The sequence below is a fragment of the Pinus tabuliformis genome, chromosome 6 (assembly GCF_031772625.1).
Source record: "Pinus tabuliformis cultivar Carrire ecotype Pingquan chromosome 6, CPIR1, whole genome shotgun sequence".
Classification (NCBI taxonomy): Eukaryota; Viridiplantae; Streptophyta; class Pinopsida; order Pinales; family Pinaceae; genus Pinus; species Pinus tabuliformis.
Window position 1 is genome coordinate 1,904,072,055 of NC_142292.1, and position 18,933 is coordinate 1,904,090,987.

Consider the following 18,933-nt stretch of genomic DNA (forward strand, 5'->3'; position numbering starts at 1 on the left):
GGCCTCTCTTGCTGTTTTTGATTATGTTTTGGATATGTGTTACTGTCTCTGTGCCAATGCTGATGGCAAATTGTCTATGTTTGGGTTCTGGAATCTTTTTTCTGTGGTTGGGAAGTGTTTGTCTCCCCTGCGCGGGATTAGTCTGCTGCTCCACTGGCGCCCCTGCAAGGGTTGGTTTATTTTTGGTCTGGTTAAGTCCTCGGACACTGCAGTCTCAGCTGTTCCAAGCTGCCATTACTTCCAGGCAGCTGGTTCTTTCTGTTTTGTAATGATGTAACTGTTATCTGTTTATGTATATAATAGAATAGTTTTAACGAGAAAAAAAATAAATAAATATAAAGTATTATAAAAAATTATTTAAAAATATATATTAATTAATTTATTTTTAATAATATTTAATAAAATATAATTTGAATATTTTTATAATAAGAAAGAGTGAAATTAAAATTAAATAATTTTTTTGTTATTTAATTTTAATTAGTCATAGTAAAATACATAATTAAAAAAAAGAAAAATAAACACACATAATATTTTGGTGAGGATAAATATCATCAAAAATATAAAAAATGTTTCAAGGGTTTTAACAATTGTATATATGATTTTTGATAGGGCGTTAATGTGGATAAGATGGGGCTCTGGAGGCAGTGCCCGCCACCCCCCAAAAATGATGTGAATTTAGGCTAGGTGGGGCATGACATGCCTTTGCATGCAAAAATACAGTTAGCAATTTCTGTTTATTGCGTGTCCCGTGATGGATCTGGAATATGTTTGTGGTGGTTTGAGTGGAGGTGAGGGCTAGTCCTCGACCTCTTGTCAGATGTTCTTTGTTCTAGTTGAGTTAGTGGAGTGCTTTGAGTCCTAGTGGGAGTCTGAAATTGAAGTTGTAGGACGTGAATTTGCTGGTTTGTGGGGGGAATTGGAGGATGCAACAAAGTTTTCCTTACGAACGGGTATGTGCATGGTCATCTAGTACCAAATTTCATGGAGGGCTGGTGAGGATGCCAATTACATATTGCAGTGTGAAATTTTAGGTCAATTTCCTTTACTATCTAGTTATTTTACTTTTCAAGAACTTGTTGTTCGGGCCTGAGTTGTTATGGTTAGTGTGATTGTGTTTTGAACTCCAACCTCAATTTATTGAAAGGGGTCTTGGGTCCTTGGTACTTTTCATGTGTAATTGGCTCCAGGGTCTCTTGGTTCTGTTCATGTTTGATTACGAGTTTATGGTCTTGATGAAAAATACGGGGTGCCATTGTGTGAATTTCATTAATAGGTTGGATGATTTCTTAGGGATTGGTTATCATGACTACTTTTTCATCTCAAGCTTCTGGGCATTTGTGTTTTATTTGAGGCTTGTCTATTGTTTCATGGTGTTGGATATTGGGTCGTTCATCGAGGGTGTTACGACCTCTGTTGTCTACACAACTACTGCAATTGAGTCTGAGGCTTGTAGTTTTAGCTACGGGGATGATGCAGTTAGTTTGATTCCTAGTCTTAGAGTGGGTGCATCCATTTTCTTTTCTTGTTTCTTTGCAGGCAGAGGAATCTATAGTGGTTGCTTTAGGTGTGCCCCCCGTGTCTCAGCTGTGCCACCAAGACAAATAATGCATTGCAAATGGGGGGTAGGTGGCAACTCTCTGTACAGGTAGAGAGGGTCGAGACTCTTTGCTCATGATTTGGCTTCCACCTACTTCAATGTTGTTCTACCAGATATGAGGAAATAAATTTGTAAATTAGAGACTCAAGTAGGGGTTGAGCGATAATCCCATTCTGATTCTAAAATCCTGGAGGATATGTCGGCATGGGCTCTTGACCATGGGCACACTAGGGATAAGATAGAACAATACCTGAATTTGATAGTTTTGCATTGGAAAATGAAAACCTTGCCGGGACTAGTCCTGAAAGATAAGGAGGTAGAGTGGTACAATGTCTTCGCCACCTTGGAAGACATAAAAAAGATGCTTAGAAATTAGATATTATGTTTGGACAGGATCGATTCCCACCTGACATATGTGGAGGGTCATATTGTTTGAGTATGATAGTGGAGATTTTATGAATTCAATGGGGTCAAGTAGGGTTTTGGCAACGATTTCCTCTTTAGAAAATGATTAGAGTTTCAGTCGGTCGACTGTGTAGTTTGTTGGTTCCTCTGTTTGTATTCGACCCAATTAATGGGGTATTTGTTTTTTTAACAGTCTTAGTTTATGTTTATGTAAGTGTCGATTCTGGGCGTAATGTGGTGGTAACTTATGTATCGACTATGACGTTTGTGAGTTATTTGTGTGGTTGGTCTTTGTATTGGTTTTGTTGCCCGGTGATGGGTTAAGTGCTGGCCATGGTGTATAACTGTGTATGGGCTCTTGGTATCTGGTATTGTTTCGGTTAGTTGTTTCTGTTTTGAGTAGTGTCTTGAGGAAGTCGAAAACCCTAGAGAGAAATATGGAAAAGTATTGTATATATGATTTTTGATCAATACAAAGCCTTACTTTACACAAAAAAAGCAAAAATAAATAAATAAATTTTGTATATATAACATACTTCACATATGACATTATTCTCTATGTAGCAAATGTAATAACTCAAATGTAACAAAATCCACTATATAAATTTATGGCATTATTATCACATAGAAATTTGAGTAATACTATGATTTCCATCATCAAACATATCCTCCTTACCATTTATAAGGGTTAATTTTAATTATGTGTATGTTTTATAGGTAACTTCTACTCTAGAGTAGATGCATTGACTTATTTATTCTCTTAAAGGTCTGTTTTTTCAATGAAACATGGAGCCTTTCTATTTAATCAATTTAGTTTGAAGGCCGACACCTTTTACATATGATAAAAAATCTTCATCTATTAAATTAAAAAAGAACCAAAAGCACCTTGAAACTCTAGAAGTCTAATTACATACGACTATTATGATATAACTACTCTTATATATATTTCACAAGACCCTTAATATTGTTGCATATTTACATAACATAGATAAAAACTAAGGGAAAAGCTAATATTCTACCATTTCCCTAGGAACTATAATGCCAAAATTTTTAGTTTCTTCCTGCAATGGAAGGAGTAGAACAGAGGCCAAGTCCACACACATTTCTTCTATTCTTGATGTAGACTGATTCAGAACCTCAAGCTCAGGTGCCTCAATATTTGCAAGCAAGTTTTTACTCTCTTTAAAAAATGATGCTTCACTTTGAGGGATCAATTTAAGGCAATGAACTTTATAAATAGGTCCGAGAACACAGCGAATGCTACCCTCAACAGCCAAACAACTTGCAAAATTACCATGTCTTCCCAATCTAAACCTAGGAAGTCTGTGAGTGTCTTCAACCTTGTCAGACTTTAAATGGGGACTTTACAATTTTCAAGATTTAAGGATTTAATTTAATTCAAACAACAGTAACTAGACTAGATCAACATCTTAACTAGAAAAGGAACTAGGTGTCACTTTTTTAGTTGAAATTACTCTTGTTAGTTCTAGTCTTCGCGGCTTGTCACCAAGGATCAACATGGGCTCTTACTAGGTTTGGTTTGGTTAGATGTTTTGCACACGGTCTTCAGGATAAATCTAGGTTTTAACCCTGTATATAAATTACCTGCATACGAATTCTAAAACACAGAAAATAAAAAATGCAAGAGAATAACACATAAAACACATATACATAGAGATTTTCCCCTAGATCCCAAAACCGGGACTACCAGCTTGATTTTTATTATGTTCCTTTCAATGTTACAATACATATTTATACATGTTGAAGCATCTAATACCATGGACCGAAAAACCATCGCGTCCAAAAACATGTGCGAAAATCATCCACAAAACCATAAGTGGGTCTGCCCAACCTAACATAGGGTCCAAAACCAAAATTTTCTGGGGCGATGCCCCGGACCCCATAAAGTGGGGTTACGGGTACACCTCAAACTCCCATGACCTCCCCCTCTCTAACCCTCGATTAACTACATGGGCTAGTCGTGAAAATAATATAACACAACCCAACAATAAAACATGTCATAAGCATGTTTATCAGAAACAGCTTGGAAAGAGCTTTCCAATGGTATATCACACTCCCAAAATCAGCTCCCAGATTAGAAGATATGACCGAATGAACGATTGACTCATAGATCTCCCCCTGCAGCTGTTTATGTGTTTAATGATCCCGAGGAAACTAAGAGATGTCAGTGGATGACTGTGATAGAGAAGGAGAGAACATAACATTTGAGGCTGATAACTGTGCTTCTAATCCTCATCTCAACATATGGCGAGCTCGTTTCTCTGCTTTGATTGAAAGAGATATCCTGTGCAGAGGACACTGTACATTGCTTACAATGATATTGCGGGTGAAAGGTTGGTTTATAGCCACTAGTCCCATGTTTCTAGAGATGGATTACACTTTCTACAGTTGTGGTTTGGCATTAAAGACTTTCTGATAATTGCTCCACAAAGTATGAGTGGAGTTGTCCTTGATGCACCAGAGGCCACCAAGCTTCTAAGTGTTGTTGCAATTGCTTTGTCAAATTGTGACAGTGCTATCAGGATTTGGCCATCATTTGTACCAGTGCATGATCCAACTCGCAAGGCATATAAAGGCATTCAGAACATTGATACAACACTGACTCGGAGGTTTGAAGCAGATCACATTGGGAGCCAGGTTCCAGTAAAATTGATGCATTTGGAAGGTCTCTATGAGCTCTTTATGTCAAAATTGGCATTTGCTTCATCTGATTCTTTTGCACCAATTATCCAAGTGCACTACACAATGAGACTGACATATAGGACACATATATCGGGACATGAACTTGAACACCATGAGGAGAATGAATCTCAAAATACAGAGACTAGAGTGAGCATGGAAAGTGATTTATTTGACAACAGACAATGGGATGATGACTTCCCTTGGTCTGAGTGGTACTCTGCAGAAGATCCAGTTAAAGGATTTGAGTTAATCACCATATGGTCAGATAAGGTGGTTGAAAGTTCTGTTGAGATGGCTGAATTTGAAAATGCCTCTGTGCTTGAAGCCGATAAGTGGTTTCTTGTGCCCATAACTATCATGGATGGGAACAATTTTATTCAAAATAGTCCAGTTGGATTTGCATCAAGATTGTGTGCTCTGGTGGAAGCATTTTGCATTTCATTCGAGGGACAATTTGTGGAGGATTTTGTTACAGCTGAAAATCCACACATTCAAAGTGTAACAGCATCAGCTATTGTTCCTCCACCTACTGTTCTTGATCGAGTACTTAAATATCTTTTCCATGAAAGCCCAACTCAGCTCCAAATCTCAGTGCCCCTGCATCAACAACACACACAAGTCAAAATTTGAAGTCAAGTCAAACAAAAAATTGAAAGTCAAGCTAATCTGGAGTGTGGCACTGCGCTCCTGGATGTGGCGCTGCACTTCTGGACTATGGCACTGCGCATAGCCCTTTGGTGCTGCATGTAGGGCCATTCTAAAAAACAAAGTTCTGTAGGTGCCTGCTTGGCCTCGCATTGCTCTTTCGCTCACGCTGGCTCTAATCCAAGAAGTCTGCTAGACAATGAGTTGGGTAGGACACCTCCCATGGGGTGGAACTCCTGGAATCATTTTGGTTGCGACATCAATGAGATATTATGCCAGGCTATATTTTGCATATTACTGCTATTTTATCTACCAAATTTGATTCCTTATTCTGGGTACATTCCTGTTGAGCGTGAAGATTGTACTACAGCTTCAGTGGTGTATGAAACTCTTCTAGAAGGGGATAGGATTTTCCCTGAGCAACATGTGAATATCTTTCCCAAAATATTTTTTTGAATAGATAACACCCCTCATGAAGCTAGGAAATCAATGGCCTATTACAGAGTCATATGTTTGGAAACTCAATACATGGGATCATACTGAGAATATTTACAATAATTTCCAGTGATGTTGGGAACAAGAAAGTACCAAACACAAACCATGGCTATTAAGGGCATTGAATCACAGTCTTGTAGGACGATTCTGGTTTGGAGGTCTATTCAAGATTGGATATGATGCTTCAAAATTTATTGGTCCTAGGTGGAGATGGATGCACAAGGAAACTACTCAGATAATCGTAAAAATAGCAGCAGGCCATGGAGTAGGAAAAATTCTTGTCGGCAAGGATGGGCTAATGTCAACACCTGCAGTGTCTGCAGTTATCCGAAAACATAAGGCTAATGGGGGTTTTATTATGAGTGCAAGCCACAATCTTGGAGGACCAGAAAATGACTGGGGTATCAAATTTAATTACGATAGTGGACAACCTGCACCTGAATCTATTACTGACAAGATATATGGCAACACTCTGTCTATTTCAGAAATCAAGATGGCAAACATTTTAGATGTGGATTCGTCTAGATTGGGAGTTACCAAGTTTGGCAGTTTTACTGTAGAAGTTATTGATCCTGTTTTTTATTATAAGGAGCTACTACACAGTGTCCTTGATTTTGAACTTATAAAGACCTTCATAACAGGGCCAGATTTCAAGTTCAAATTTGATGCTATGCATGCCATAACTGGTGCCTATGCAAAGCCTATCTTTGTGGATCAACTTGGAGCAAATGCAGATTCTATATCCAATGGAATTCCTTTAGAGGATTTTGGGAATGGACATCCAGACCCCAACCTAACATATGCTAAGGAGTTGATAACTACTATGTATAGTGTAGACACACCAGATTTGGGTTTCCAGTGATGGAGATGGTGACCGAAACATGATTCTTGGAAAAAGCTTCTTTGTTATGCCTTCAGATGCAGTAGCTATGATTGCAGATAATGCTCAAGAAACAATTCCATACTTCAAGAATGGACCAAAGGGTCTAGCAAGGCCCATGCCAACAAGTGGTGCCCTTGACCTTGTAGCAAAAAAACTAAACCTTCCATTTTTTTTTGAGGTCCCCACTGGTTGGAAATTCTTTGGAAATTTCATGGATGCAGGGAAAATTTCAATATGTGGGGAAGAAAGCTTTGGAACTGGTTTTGATCACATTCATGAGAAAGATGAAATCTAGGCTATATTAGCTTGGCTTTCAATTATCGCTTATAAAATAATAAAAAAAAAATGGTGAAAAGCTGGTATCTTTCGTAGATATTGCTAAAGAACATTGGGTAACCTATGGTCGTAACTTCTTTTCTCATTATGATTATGAGGAATGTGAATTAGAAGGGGCTAACAAAATGGTTGAACATCTACGTGGTTTTATTTCTAACATCAAAGGAGGAGAGAAGTACGGAAACTACATGATCCAGTTTGCGAACGATAAGAAAAAAGGACATTGGTGAGGGGCGAAAAATGTCACCATAAGCTCATTGGTGACGGCCAAAAGAGCCTTCGTCACCAAAAACTGAATGTCACCAAAAGTGGCGTCGCTAAAAGTATAGGTGTTGTAGTGACATTCAAAGTCCATCACCAATAATGATTTATAATGATGGATAGTGACCGTCACCATTTCATATGAGCAATGGTGACAGACCATAGCCTCCGTCACCAAAAACTGAATGTCACCAAAGGTGGCGTCGCCAAAAGTATAGGTGTTGTAGTGACATTCAAAGTCCGTCACCAATAATGATTTATAATGACAGATAGCGACTGTCACCATTTCATATGAGCAATGGTGATGGACCATAGCCTCCATCACAAAAAATTGAATGTCACCAAAGGTGGCGTCACCAAAAGTATAGGTGTTATGGTGACATTAAAGGTCCATCACGAATATTGATTATAATGATGGATAGTGACCGTCACCATTTCATATGAACAACAACGATTTATTGTGATGGATCTTTCATGGCCGTCACTATTGGTGCATATATATGGTGACATTCGTTGACCCTCACCAAAAGCCGCATTGCCATAAGTATAGGTGTTGTGGTGACATTCAAGGTCTGTCACGAATAATGACTATAATGACAGACATCGACCGTCACCATTTTATATCAACAATAATGATTTATGGTTACAAACTTTTGAGGTTCGCCACTATTGATGCATACATATGGTGGTGTTAATTGGCCGTCACCATTTCATCTTTTGGTGACTGTTGAAAAATGTCAGCAAAGCTCATTGGTGATGGTCAAAATCTCATTCCATATGGATCATGTCAAGGCAAGATGGAATCGAACCACCAACCTCCTGCTTGTAAAGTAGGTGCTCTTCCATTGAGCTAGCACCCTTTAAAGAATTAGACTTTTAAAATTAGACCTTGAAACTTCATAAATTGTAAATTCTACAACTTACAATAAATTAAAGTCTCGACAATATTTTACTAAACAAGCAAAGAAACATCAAAGTTTCAGGTCCCTACCTAATGGTTATGGAAGTTATGAAAAGTGGATGGAGGGAAAAATAATTATGTATAAGAGAATCAATATGTTCAGTTGAATACTCAATTAGAAATGAAAGTCTGAAGACATTTATAATCTATAAATGACCTATAACTAGAAAATGCACCAAATATTGCAAAGGAAATGTCATAAGTTGATAACATATGGAAGAAGAACATTGATGAAGACATATGCAATATGTTATAGGTTGAGTGAAAGAAAAATCTCAATGTTGTTGTTGTTTGGTGTTTAGATATCTGAATGATATCTAAACTTCCGTGCAAATGTAACACTGATCTCCAGAAACCATGAATGACATATGATATATATATATATATATATATATATATATATATCCCCTTTACATAAACCAACATGCAATTTTGAATTTCATAAGTCCACACTCAAAACATGACAGCAACCAACAAATAAAAGAAATTGACTTGGATAGAAAGCAATAGCTTCACCTTCATTCTTGAGCTGCTTCTGTTTATTTGAATTTGACTCATGGCATTCTTTATTTGACAAGGAATCAAAATCATCACTAGTATTAAATTCATCCAACACGGACTTTGGATATCCCACTAACATCTGCGTTTTTTTTGCCATGCCTGAAAACCATGGAGTTTCCTATTGATAGTAGAATAAGATGTGTGCCTGCTTCTCAAGAACACATTCCTTATTAACCATTGTCACCTGACAAAAACCAACTAGACAACACAATATCAACGTACACAAAATCCCCTACCGAAATATAATCATAACTTAGCAAAGAAGTCTAAAAGATGTTCTTAATTAATAAACTTTCTATTTGGAAATACTGTTTCTTTAGATTTAAAAAAGACTATGTTGTACAACACTTCTGTCTATTTATCCAGGCAATTATATCATAGCATATGTCACACAGCAGCAATCTACAGTACCTAAAGTAAAAAGACAAATTTGCTCAAGAAAATATATTTAGAAAAGAGATTTGAAACTATGAGTTTGTTATCAAAGCTTTACTTAATTTAACAACAAACTAATTGGAGTTTGAAAATCAAAATTGTTCATAGGAAATGAATAGGACAATGGCCAAAGTCATTATTCATACAAATAAAGCTAGAGTCACTATTTCCATTGCAGATAACTGAATTTTGGGCAATGGTCTAACAATTAGAGCTTATTTTCTGGGAAGACTTGTCGATACCATCATTTTTTTTCCAAGGTTTGTTGTCTCTCTAGATCCAGATCAAATAGCTTGCCATTCTCAAGTTCTACCTTTCAAGTATTGATTGCTAGCTCACCCTTTAAAACACAATTCTACCACTCCATTTTATTTTGTTTTGTCAAGAGAATTGGCAGGACCTTCCCATCCTCTGTTTTACATAATCAATAACCATCCATCAATGATATAAATAATAACAGATACACAACAAAGGCAAAAGATGTTCTTATTGTATACCTATGTTCTATGACTCATTTTACCTTACTAGTGCAAAGAGATCACCCTGAAAAAATAACGTCCAAGTGGAATTTATATATATATATATATATATATATATATATATATCAAGCTCCAAGTAAACCAATCAAAATATGAACATCCTTTTAATCAATAAAATCTCCGACTTAAAATAAAAGTGGCCTAGAATTGAATGTTATATCAACCATGTCAAGTAACTAACATCGGGTGAGAAATACAATCCATGCATATTGGATTAGTGAAATAATTGATCTGGTAAAGCTCAAAAAAGATGACTTAGAGCTAAGAAACACAAATAAATGACTTAGAACTAAGACATGAGGTTGCCCTTTCAACCCTGTCGTTAAATAACTCTTCTTTATGTCACTTACCATTAAACTTTTTTTGATACCAGGTGGAAGTGGTATTGTAACATTAACCTCTGATAGTTTGTTTCCACGACTACTTCTCAAGATCTGCTCCATTACTAGCATTTGGGGCTAGATAAGATATATGCAAAAACCATCAACATGAAAATCAAATCTACATCCTTGTAAAAAAATGGGAGGAAAAAAAATATCCATAAATTGAAATAGACTGTAGGATACCTCATTCCTACAACATGATTATCTTGTCATGAACAATAAAAAATAAATCAGGAGAAATGTAATTTTTGCCACATTTTGACAATGAAATCTTTTGCAAATTCCATGAACAATTGATGAAAAAAGTCAGCTAAAGCTTGTCAGCATCAGGATTATAGTAAAACATAAAGGAATTGCTCCAACACTAATCCTAAACATAAGTATCTATACATATAAGTATTTATTGAGGACATTGTATTTTGTGAAAATATGGAAGTCAAATCTTTGAAATAACACAATTTATGATACCACTACCTTATGAAGTCCATTCATTCGAGTATTTACGAAGTCCATTCAGGAATTTATTCAAAGTTCAAAGTTTAAACAATTAACATGTAGCCTAAAAAAACTCATATTTGAAAAGGATATAACGCAAAGATGTAGAGTATATATCTCACATTTATATATCCTAATTTCCAGACATTGAAATGACACTTTTTAGCATACTATTGTGAATTCAACCCAAAATGGTAGAAAAAAATATTGATGGTCATTTTGCTAATATAAAAGTTTTATACATGCATTTATTTAAATAGTTAGCTTGCGATGTCAAACATATCTAAGGATGCACACAATACATTGCATATTTAGCGTTGGTGTGTGAACTTGAGACAATGGAGTCCAACATTAATAGTTTGCCTACAATATGCACTAGCAGAATAGGTGAACATAGTATTGTAGGTATGTGTTATGAATATATGTATTGCAGGCCAATAAGAGTATGGTTGGAACATTCTGTCCAACCCTTCTGATTTTGCCTATAATTTTCACTGGTCTAATAGGTGAACAATAGAACTATAGGTGTGAATTTTGTATCACTTACCTAAATCCAACACCTTCATCATAGAAATTTCAAAGAATATGTCCAGAACTGGTAGGTAATTTTCAAAACGAAAGAGTTGGCTTGATTGTTTGTGGAGAAGACTAGATTCTTACATTGTTCAATGTAAATTCATGACACTTTTCCAAGCTTAGATGGAGCAAAAAGGAACCAAGATAGAAGGTTATTTAAAGAATCCTTACTTATCTAGGGTAAAATGTTAGCCCTTTTTTGTCAAAAAGCATAAATGTAAAAACTTTAAGAAATTCAGTGAAGAGACTGTAGAAATGTTCTTATCAAACCACTATCGTAAACAAAGCTAAGAAATATTGCTTTGTAGAAGAGATATTCATGGTCAAATTAACAAGAAAGTGACCTTTTAACATATTTAATGCACTAGTGCTCATGTCGTGGTGTCCTAGGCATGCTAGGGACTACAGGGAGTGCTCATGTACATCTAGAGGAGAGGTGGGGAGACATCGAGTTGTAGTGGGCAGATACTTGAGGTACCCAACCTCTTGGATTATACCTTGCTATGGGAGCCCCGAAGAGAGAGTAGCAGGACTGGTGGATGTGGGTAGAGATGGATGCAGATGAAGCAACAGAGAGTGCTACAGTGCAGGAGTCCCCAGGCAGCACGAGGTTAGAAGGCTACAATAGTGTGAGCCCTAGTTGTGGTCACAAAGGAGCCCTAGCTGTAGTCATGAAGGGAGACCTAGATGTAGTCTTGAAGGAGCTCTAGCCACAGTAAAAAAGGAATCCCTAGCTGCAGTAAAAGGCAGCCCTAACCGCAGTCAAAAGGAGGCTTAGCCACAACAAGAGAGAGGCCTAAGACGCAGTCTAGAGAGAGGCCTAAGATGTAGTCAAGAGAGGCATAAATACACAGTCAAGAGAGGCCAGATATGCAACAAAAGGAAGGCTCTTATCCATAGCAAAGGAGGCCTTAATCCATAGCAAGAGGGAGGCCCTTATCAGCCATCAAGAAGAAGCATATAGCCGCAGTCAAGGAAGGTCTAAAGCAGCACTCAGAGAGGCCCTAGATGCAGTCAAAGGGAGGCCCTAGCCATTGCAAGAAGGATCCATAAGACAACAAGAAATAAGCCCTAGAAGCAACGTGGAAGTCTTATGTTTTTGCTGTAGGTACAATGTGTGAAAGAGAGGTTGTTTTGAGTGTTGTTCTTGGGTGCTCTTGTAGGGAGAAGGGCCGAAGTTTGAAGTTTAAGATCACAGCAAGAAGAGGCATTCAACGTGGGTTAAATAGGGTTGTTATGTAGCTATTCCAGGAAGACTGAAGAGTTGAAAATAGGCCGAGTATCTTGCTTGAAGTTTCAACTAAAGGATGAAACTCAACTAAAGGATGAATTAGCTTAATAAAATTCATGATGGCCTTTTACAATCATATAGTTATGAGTGAACCCAACTCTTATTATTGGGACTTATCCTAGCGTCCTGATAGGTGGGATATAGAGGGCAAATACGATCTCCTTTTCTCCATTGCATTCCTCCCACCTTGAAAATCAAAAGGGGACATAATTAATTTGATATACACATACTTAATAGATACATATTCCCAATCTCTTGCCATCTACTAGTTGCGCCTTCTTGAGCTAGGCTCAAGCAATTAGTCAATCCAGAGCATGCATATCCCTACTTATTCTCCACATGCCACTGGGTGGATCTCTCTATCCCTGTAGTGCTAGTAAAAGGATTTGGGTATGGTAAGGGTTGCTATCTAGTTTTTCGAACCTTTATATTTACATCTATTTTTGGCTGGCCTTACCCTCCTCTCATCTCTATGTATTCTCAAATTAAACCAACTACACAATCAGAAACTTTTTTCTTGTGTGGTATCTCAAAATACTTTTCAAACATAAAATTACAACACACTGTCACAAGGAGATTAATCATGGTTTAATAGATCAAACTTGACATCTTACATTAACAATTTCCTTTTATGTGATGCCAGTCTTCTGCCTAGGCCTTGGAACCATGCATAAAGGGGTGTTGATCCAGGTGGATATTGGTGGCCACCTGCCAAGTCCACCTGGACCCCCACCATTGTCCTTCTCAGCATTTTCAGTTTCCTTAATTGTAGCACAACTTACTATTTTTAGCAGTTTTTCGGGTCCTGAACTTCCGGAGCCGTTTTGAGGCCCTAAACGACGTTTTTTGGGGAATTCGGGGGCAACATGGGTCCATTGGATGGACCGATGTTGCCCGTTCCAACAATGATAGTACTCGGATAGATCTTTCTAACGAGCTATTGTATGCGTCAAACGGAGATCATATGCCAAAGTTACGACCCCGGGAAGTTGATGTACCAATTTACCCCAAACGGGGCCCACAGTTTGGCGTTTCATCTCCTAGGGTTAGGTTTTGGAATGTTAAGGGTTTTCCATTGTTTCTCAACAATAAATAGGCCTTCGAGCCTCATTGTAACACAGTTCAGAGGCATGTAGCCATCACATCTCTTCTCAGAGGTAAGCTACCATCGCCCTAGCTGGTTTATTTCCTTTTCTGGTTGTAAGCATATTTCAGTATTTTCCATTAATGAAATGAAGTATTATTTCCGCTGCATCTTTGTGTATACGGTTATCTCTGTAATTTGTTGCGTTCCTGTTTAAATCCGGATCAGTGGTATCATAGCGGTCTGCTTTTTCTCTGTTTTTATTTGCATGTCCCCAACAAGGTCGGGATATAAGGAGTTAGGGCTTGAACTGGTTGAACCTTTGCAAGACCAGCCTCGCAAATCCCGATGGCCTCCCATGGCGGACGAGAAGAAAGACGAGGGGGCAGGAGATCCCATCAAAATCTTGCTCGAAGAAGCCCTCGAGCGACAACGGAACGCGATGATGGACAGCTTCGCTCAGATCCTTCAGCGGCTACCCAGAAGCGGCGCATCGACTTCCAGCAGCTACTCTGGAAACGCCACACCCTTTAAGGTACAAATTAATTTTGAAATCCCCATATTCGAGGGTCAGATAGACGCAAATGCCGTAGATAAATGGTTAAATCTGCTAGAGGGTTATTTTTCTGTTCATGAATTTTCGAGTCGGGAAAAGATTGTTTTTGCTCTCCTCAAAGCATCCCCCCACGTCAAGGACTGGTGGGAAACCTACTGCGAGCAGAAGGATGAAAGTACTGGCTCACTATTTTCAGCCGCACCCACCTGGGATTCGTTCCGGGATGCCGTCAAGGAGCAGTACTACCCTGTTGGAAGCTATGAGGATGAATACATAAAGTGGACCACGCTGCGGCAGGGAAGGGACCAAGACGTGCTGGAGTTCACCAATCTTTTCCATACCCTTCGCACAAAGTTGGGTATCAAGGATTCAGAGCAACATTTGATACTCAAATACCGTGGCTGCCTGCACAAGTACATCCAGGAAGAAATACAATTCCTAAACATCCCCTCGCTCGGCGCAGCATACCGATATGCCGTCAAGGTCGAGCAAAAGTTTAAACAAAAGAAGCGAGACTTTGGATCTGCGAATCCAAAGCAGGGGAAAGGTGCCCCGAAACCACAGAACAAAGGACAAAGCCAAGGCGGGACAGCCCAAGACAACCAGCCGAAGCTGCAAGAAAAGAACAGCGCCGCGAAGCCGAGAAAGGACACTGGAAAATGGTGCGAGTTCCATAAGAGCTCCACTCACAACACAAGTGAGTGTCGGGCCAAGCAGTCACTGGTGGCGGAGCTAAAGGTTTCAGAATCAGATGCATGTTCCGACTCTGAGTCAGAACCTGATAAGGGGTATGAAAAAGGGAAGCAGATCATTGATGCGGATCCCAGCGCCACTGTTGCTACCGCAAAGATCCAGAAAAATGAACTCGAAGATCCAGAGGAGGAGGAGCGTCTCTTCCACTCTCAGATGTGGGTAAAGGGCTCCCCGATACAGTTCATTGTTGATAGCGGGAGTCAAAAGAACCTCATTTCGGCAGAGGTCGTGAAGCGGTTGGGCTTACCGACCATAGCACATCCACAACCATACACCATTGGGTGGCTTCACCAAGGATGAGATCTTCGCGTGAGCCAGCAGTGTCGCCTTCCATACAACATCAAGCCCTTCACGGATGAGGTATTGTGTGACATTGCTCCCCTTGAAGTTTGTGATGTATTACTAGGACAACCATACTTGTGGAAGCGACATGCTGTGTATGAATCAAGGCCCCGTGTTGTTATTATTACATTGGGAAATAAGTTGTTCAGGATACCAGAGGTAGCACCACCTGCCGCCATCTCTTTGATTACTGCAAAACAATGCAGTAAGATCATTTCCAAAACCAGGAAATTTGTTTTCCTGATGATACGCCCTCAAGGAAAGAAGAAGACAGTGGCCGCGGCCTCCAGACGGGGTCCCTCTGCACGACAACTACAGATGGACAAGATTGTGGAGGAGTACGAGGACATCTTCACCTCCCCGGCAGGGGTTACTATGCACTGTCAAGTCAAGCACTCCATCGATCTGACCCCAGGTGCGCCGCTACCCAATGGACCAATTTATCGGCGCTCCGTTCTGGAGAACAATGAAATCAAGAGGCAGATTCAGGAGCTCCTGCAGAAAGGTCACATCCGTCCGAGTTCATCGCCCTGTGGGAGCCCGATCGTGTTGGTACAGAAGAAGGATGGGACGTGGAGACTCTATATTGACTATCGGGCGCTAAACAAGATCACTGTCCGTAATAGGTACCCGATCCCGCGGATTGATGACCTCCTAGACCAACTAAAGGGGGCGAAATATTTCAGCAAGATCGATCTGAAGTCAGGGTATCACCAGGTACCAATCGAACCCTCTGATGTGTGGAAGACTGCCTTCAAATCCAAGGAGGGCCTCTTCGAATGGTTGGTCATGCCTTTCGGATTGACGAATGCTCCTGCAACCTTTATGAGGCTAATGGATGACATCTTGCGGCCATTCACCAACTCCTTTGTAGTAGTATACTTGGATGACATTCTGATCTTCAGCCAGAGTTGGGAAGAGCACCTCCACCACATCCGACAGGTTCTCCAAACACTGCGGCAACACAAGCTATGTGCTAATTTGGAGAAATGCACTTTTGGCATGACCCAGGTTCAGTATCTGGGATACATCATTGGTGAACAGGGGGTGCATGTCGATCCAGCCAAGATCCAAGTCATTCGGGATTGGCCCTCTCCAACCACTCTAACAGAGCTTCGCAGCTTTCTAGGTCTTGCCAACTTCTACCGCAGGTTTGTGTTGGGGTTTTCTCATATTTCTTGGCCCTTGAGTCAGGTCACCAAGGGAGAGGCGAACGCAAAATTCTTTTGGTCTGAATCTCAACAGAAGGCATTCATGGAGTTGAAGGATCGCCTCTGCACGACACCAGTGCTCGCGTTACCAGATTTACAACAACCATTTGAGGTCGAGACAGATGCTTCTGACTATGCTATTGGGGCAATCCTTACTCAACATGGACATCCAGTGGCATATCACAGTGAAACACTTTCAGACACAGTCCGGAAGTACCCCACTTATGATAAAGAGATGTATTCCATTGTACAGGCCTGCCGACAATGGAAGCATTACATTTTGGGGAAGGAAACGGTCATCCACACAGACCACCGACCCCTGCAGTTCATACAGACCCAAGGGAAATTGCAGAATGATCGCCATCAGAAGTGGTCTACATACCTGCAACAGTTCCACTTGAATATCAAGTATAAGAAGGGCAACACCAATAATGTTTCAGATTGCCTCAGTCGACCACCGATCATGGCGTTAACCACCGTGCTCAACTCTTGTGGGCACGAGACTTCTGATTGGCCACTTCTCTACAAAAGCGACCCAGAATTCGGCCACACATACCAGACACTCTTGGAGGGTCGGCGTGTTGTAGATTTCCACCTCCAAGATGCCCTATTATGCCACCTCGGTCACCTTTGCGTTCCTTCAAGCGAGCGTGCCAAGATGATTTGGGAAGCACACTACAGTCGGGCTGCTGGGAATTTCGGGGTCAAGAAAGCAGTGGCAGTACTGCAAAATTATTTCTATTGGCCGAATCTTCGACAGGATGTTGGGAAGTACATCAGATCATGTACTGCCTGTGCCATTGCCAAACCGACCACTAAGAAGCACGGCCTCTATACCCCGTTGCCTACCCCTAGTCGACCTTGGGAATCCATCTCCATGGATTACATGTTAGGCCTTCCTTCCACTAAGCATGGAAATGACTATGTTTTTGTGGTCGTCGACAGGTTCTTGAAGATGGCCATTATGGTGGCCTGCAAGAAGAATATCATAGCAAAAGCCACTGCCAAACTATTCTTTGAACGAGTGTGGGTGCACTTTGGGATCCCACAGTCTATCATCTCAGATCGGGACAGTCGGTTTCTCAGCACATTTTGGTCCAGTCTCTGGTCAATGCTGGACACCAAACTCACGAAGTCCACAGCCTTCCACCCTCAAACTGATGGCCAGACAGAGGTTGTCAATAGGATGATTGTGCACATTCTGCGCATGTATAACTCAAAGCATCCACGCACATGGGACGAGAGCCTCCCCTATGTTCAGCACAGCTACAACCGAGCTCTTCACAGCTCCATTGGCCATAGCCCTTTTCAGGTGGGTTTGGGATTCCAGCCACTATGCCCCATTGATGTGGCCATGCCACTTGCAGCTACTCACATGAATTCAGCTCATGTCCAGTCCGAAACAGATAAGGCCACCAGCTTCATTGAGCGCATCCAACATATTCGCCAGCAGGTCCATGACATTCTTGAGAAATCAAATGCCAAGTACAAGCAGCGACATGATCAACATCGGGTGCCACACAAGTTTCAGGTGGGCGACAAAGTCTGGTTGCATTTGCAAAAGGAACGCATTACTGGAGCCTATCGGAAATTGAGACCACTCCAATATGGTCCTTACACCATTACTAAGGCTATGGGAGACAATGCATTTGAGCTCAGCATTCCCCCATTCCTTGGCCTGCACCCAGTGTTCAATGTGGACCGCCTTCGGCCATACTTTCCACCATTGCTAGACACATCCGACATTGCAGAACAGCTCAAACCCACAGAATTAAATCCAGATTGCATGGAACAAGCTGCAACTGATCGGATCATGGACACACAGATCAAGAACACTCGCCAACAGAATATCCAACTGTATCGAGTTGTCAAAGCAGGCCAACTCCTTCAGCAGGGCAAGTGGCTCACCAGGGAACAGGTTCAGCAAAAGTTTCCTCATCTCATGGAGGAGCTCAACGCAATGGGGACCATTGCTTCCTAAGGGGGGAGGAATGATCCCGGTGGATATTGGTGGCCACCTGCCAAGTCCACCTGGACCCCCACCATTGTCCTTCTCAGCATTTTCAGTTTCCTTAATTGTAGCACAACTTACTATTTTTAGCAGTTTTTCGGGTCCTGAACTTCTGGAGCCGTTTTGAGGCCCTAAACGATGTTTTTTGGGGAATCAGGGGGCAACATGGGTCCATGGAATGGACTGATGTTGCCCATTCCAACAATGATAGTACTCGGATAGATCTTTCTAACGAGCTATTGTATGCGTCAAACGGAGATCATATGCCAAAGTTACGACCCTGGGAAGTTGATGTACCAATTTACCCCAAACGGGGCCCACAGTTTGTCGTTTCATCTCCTAGGGTTAGGTTTTGGAATGTTAAGGGTTTTCCATTGTTTCTCAACAATAAATAGGCCTTCGAGCCTCAT

At 40.5% G+C, this 18,933-nt stretch overlaps 1 pseudogene; it reads left to right on the plus strand.

The window, feature by feature from the left end:
- Window positions 1–4,456: 4,456 nt before the first annotated feature.
- The window catches only part of LOC149266804 (phosphoglucomutase, chloroplastic-like), a 39,504-nt pseudogene continuing 25,027 nt past the window's right edge, over window positions 4,457–18,933 (plus strand).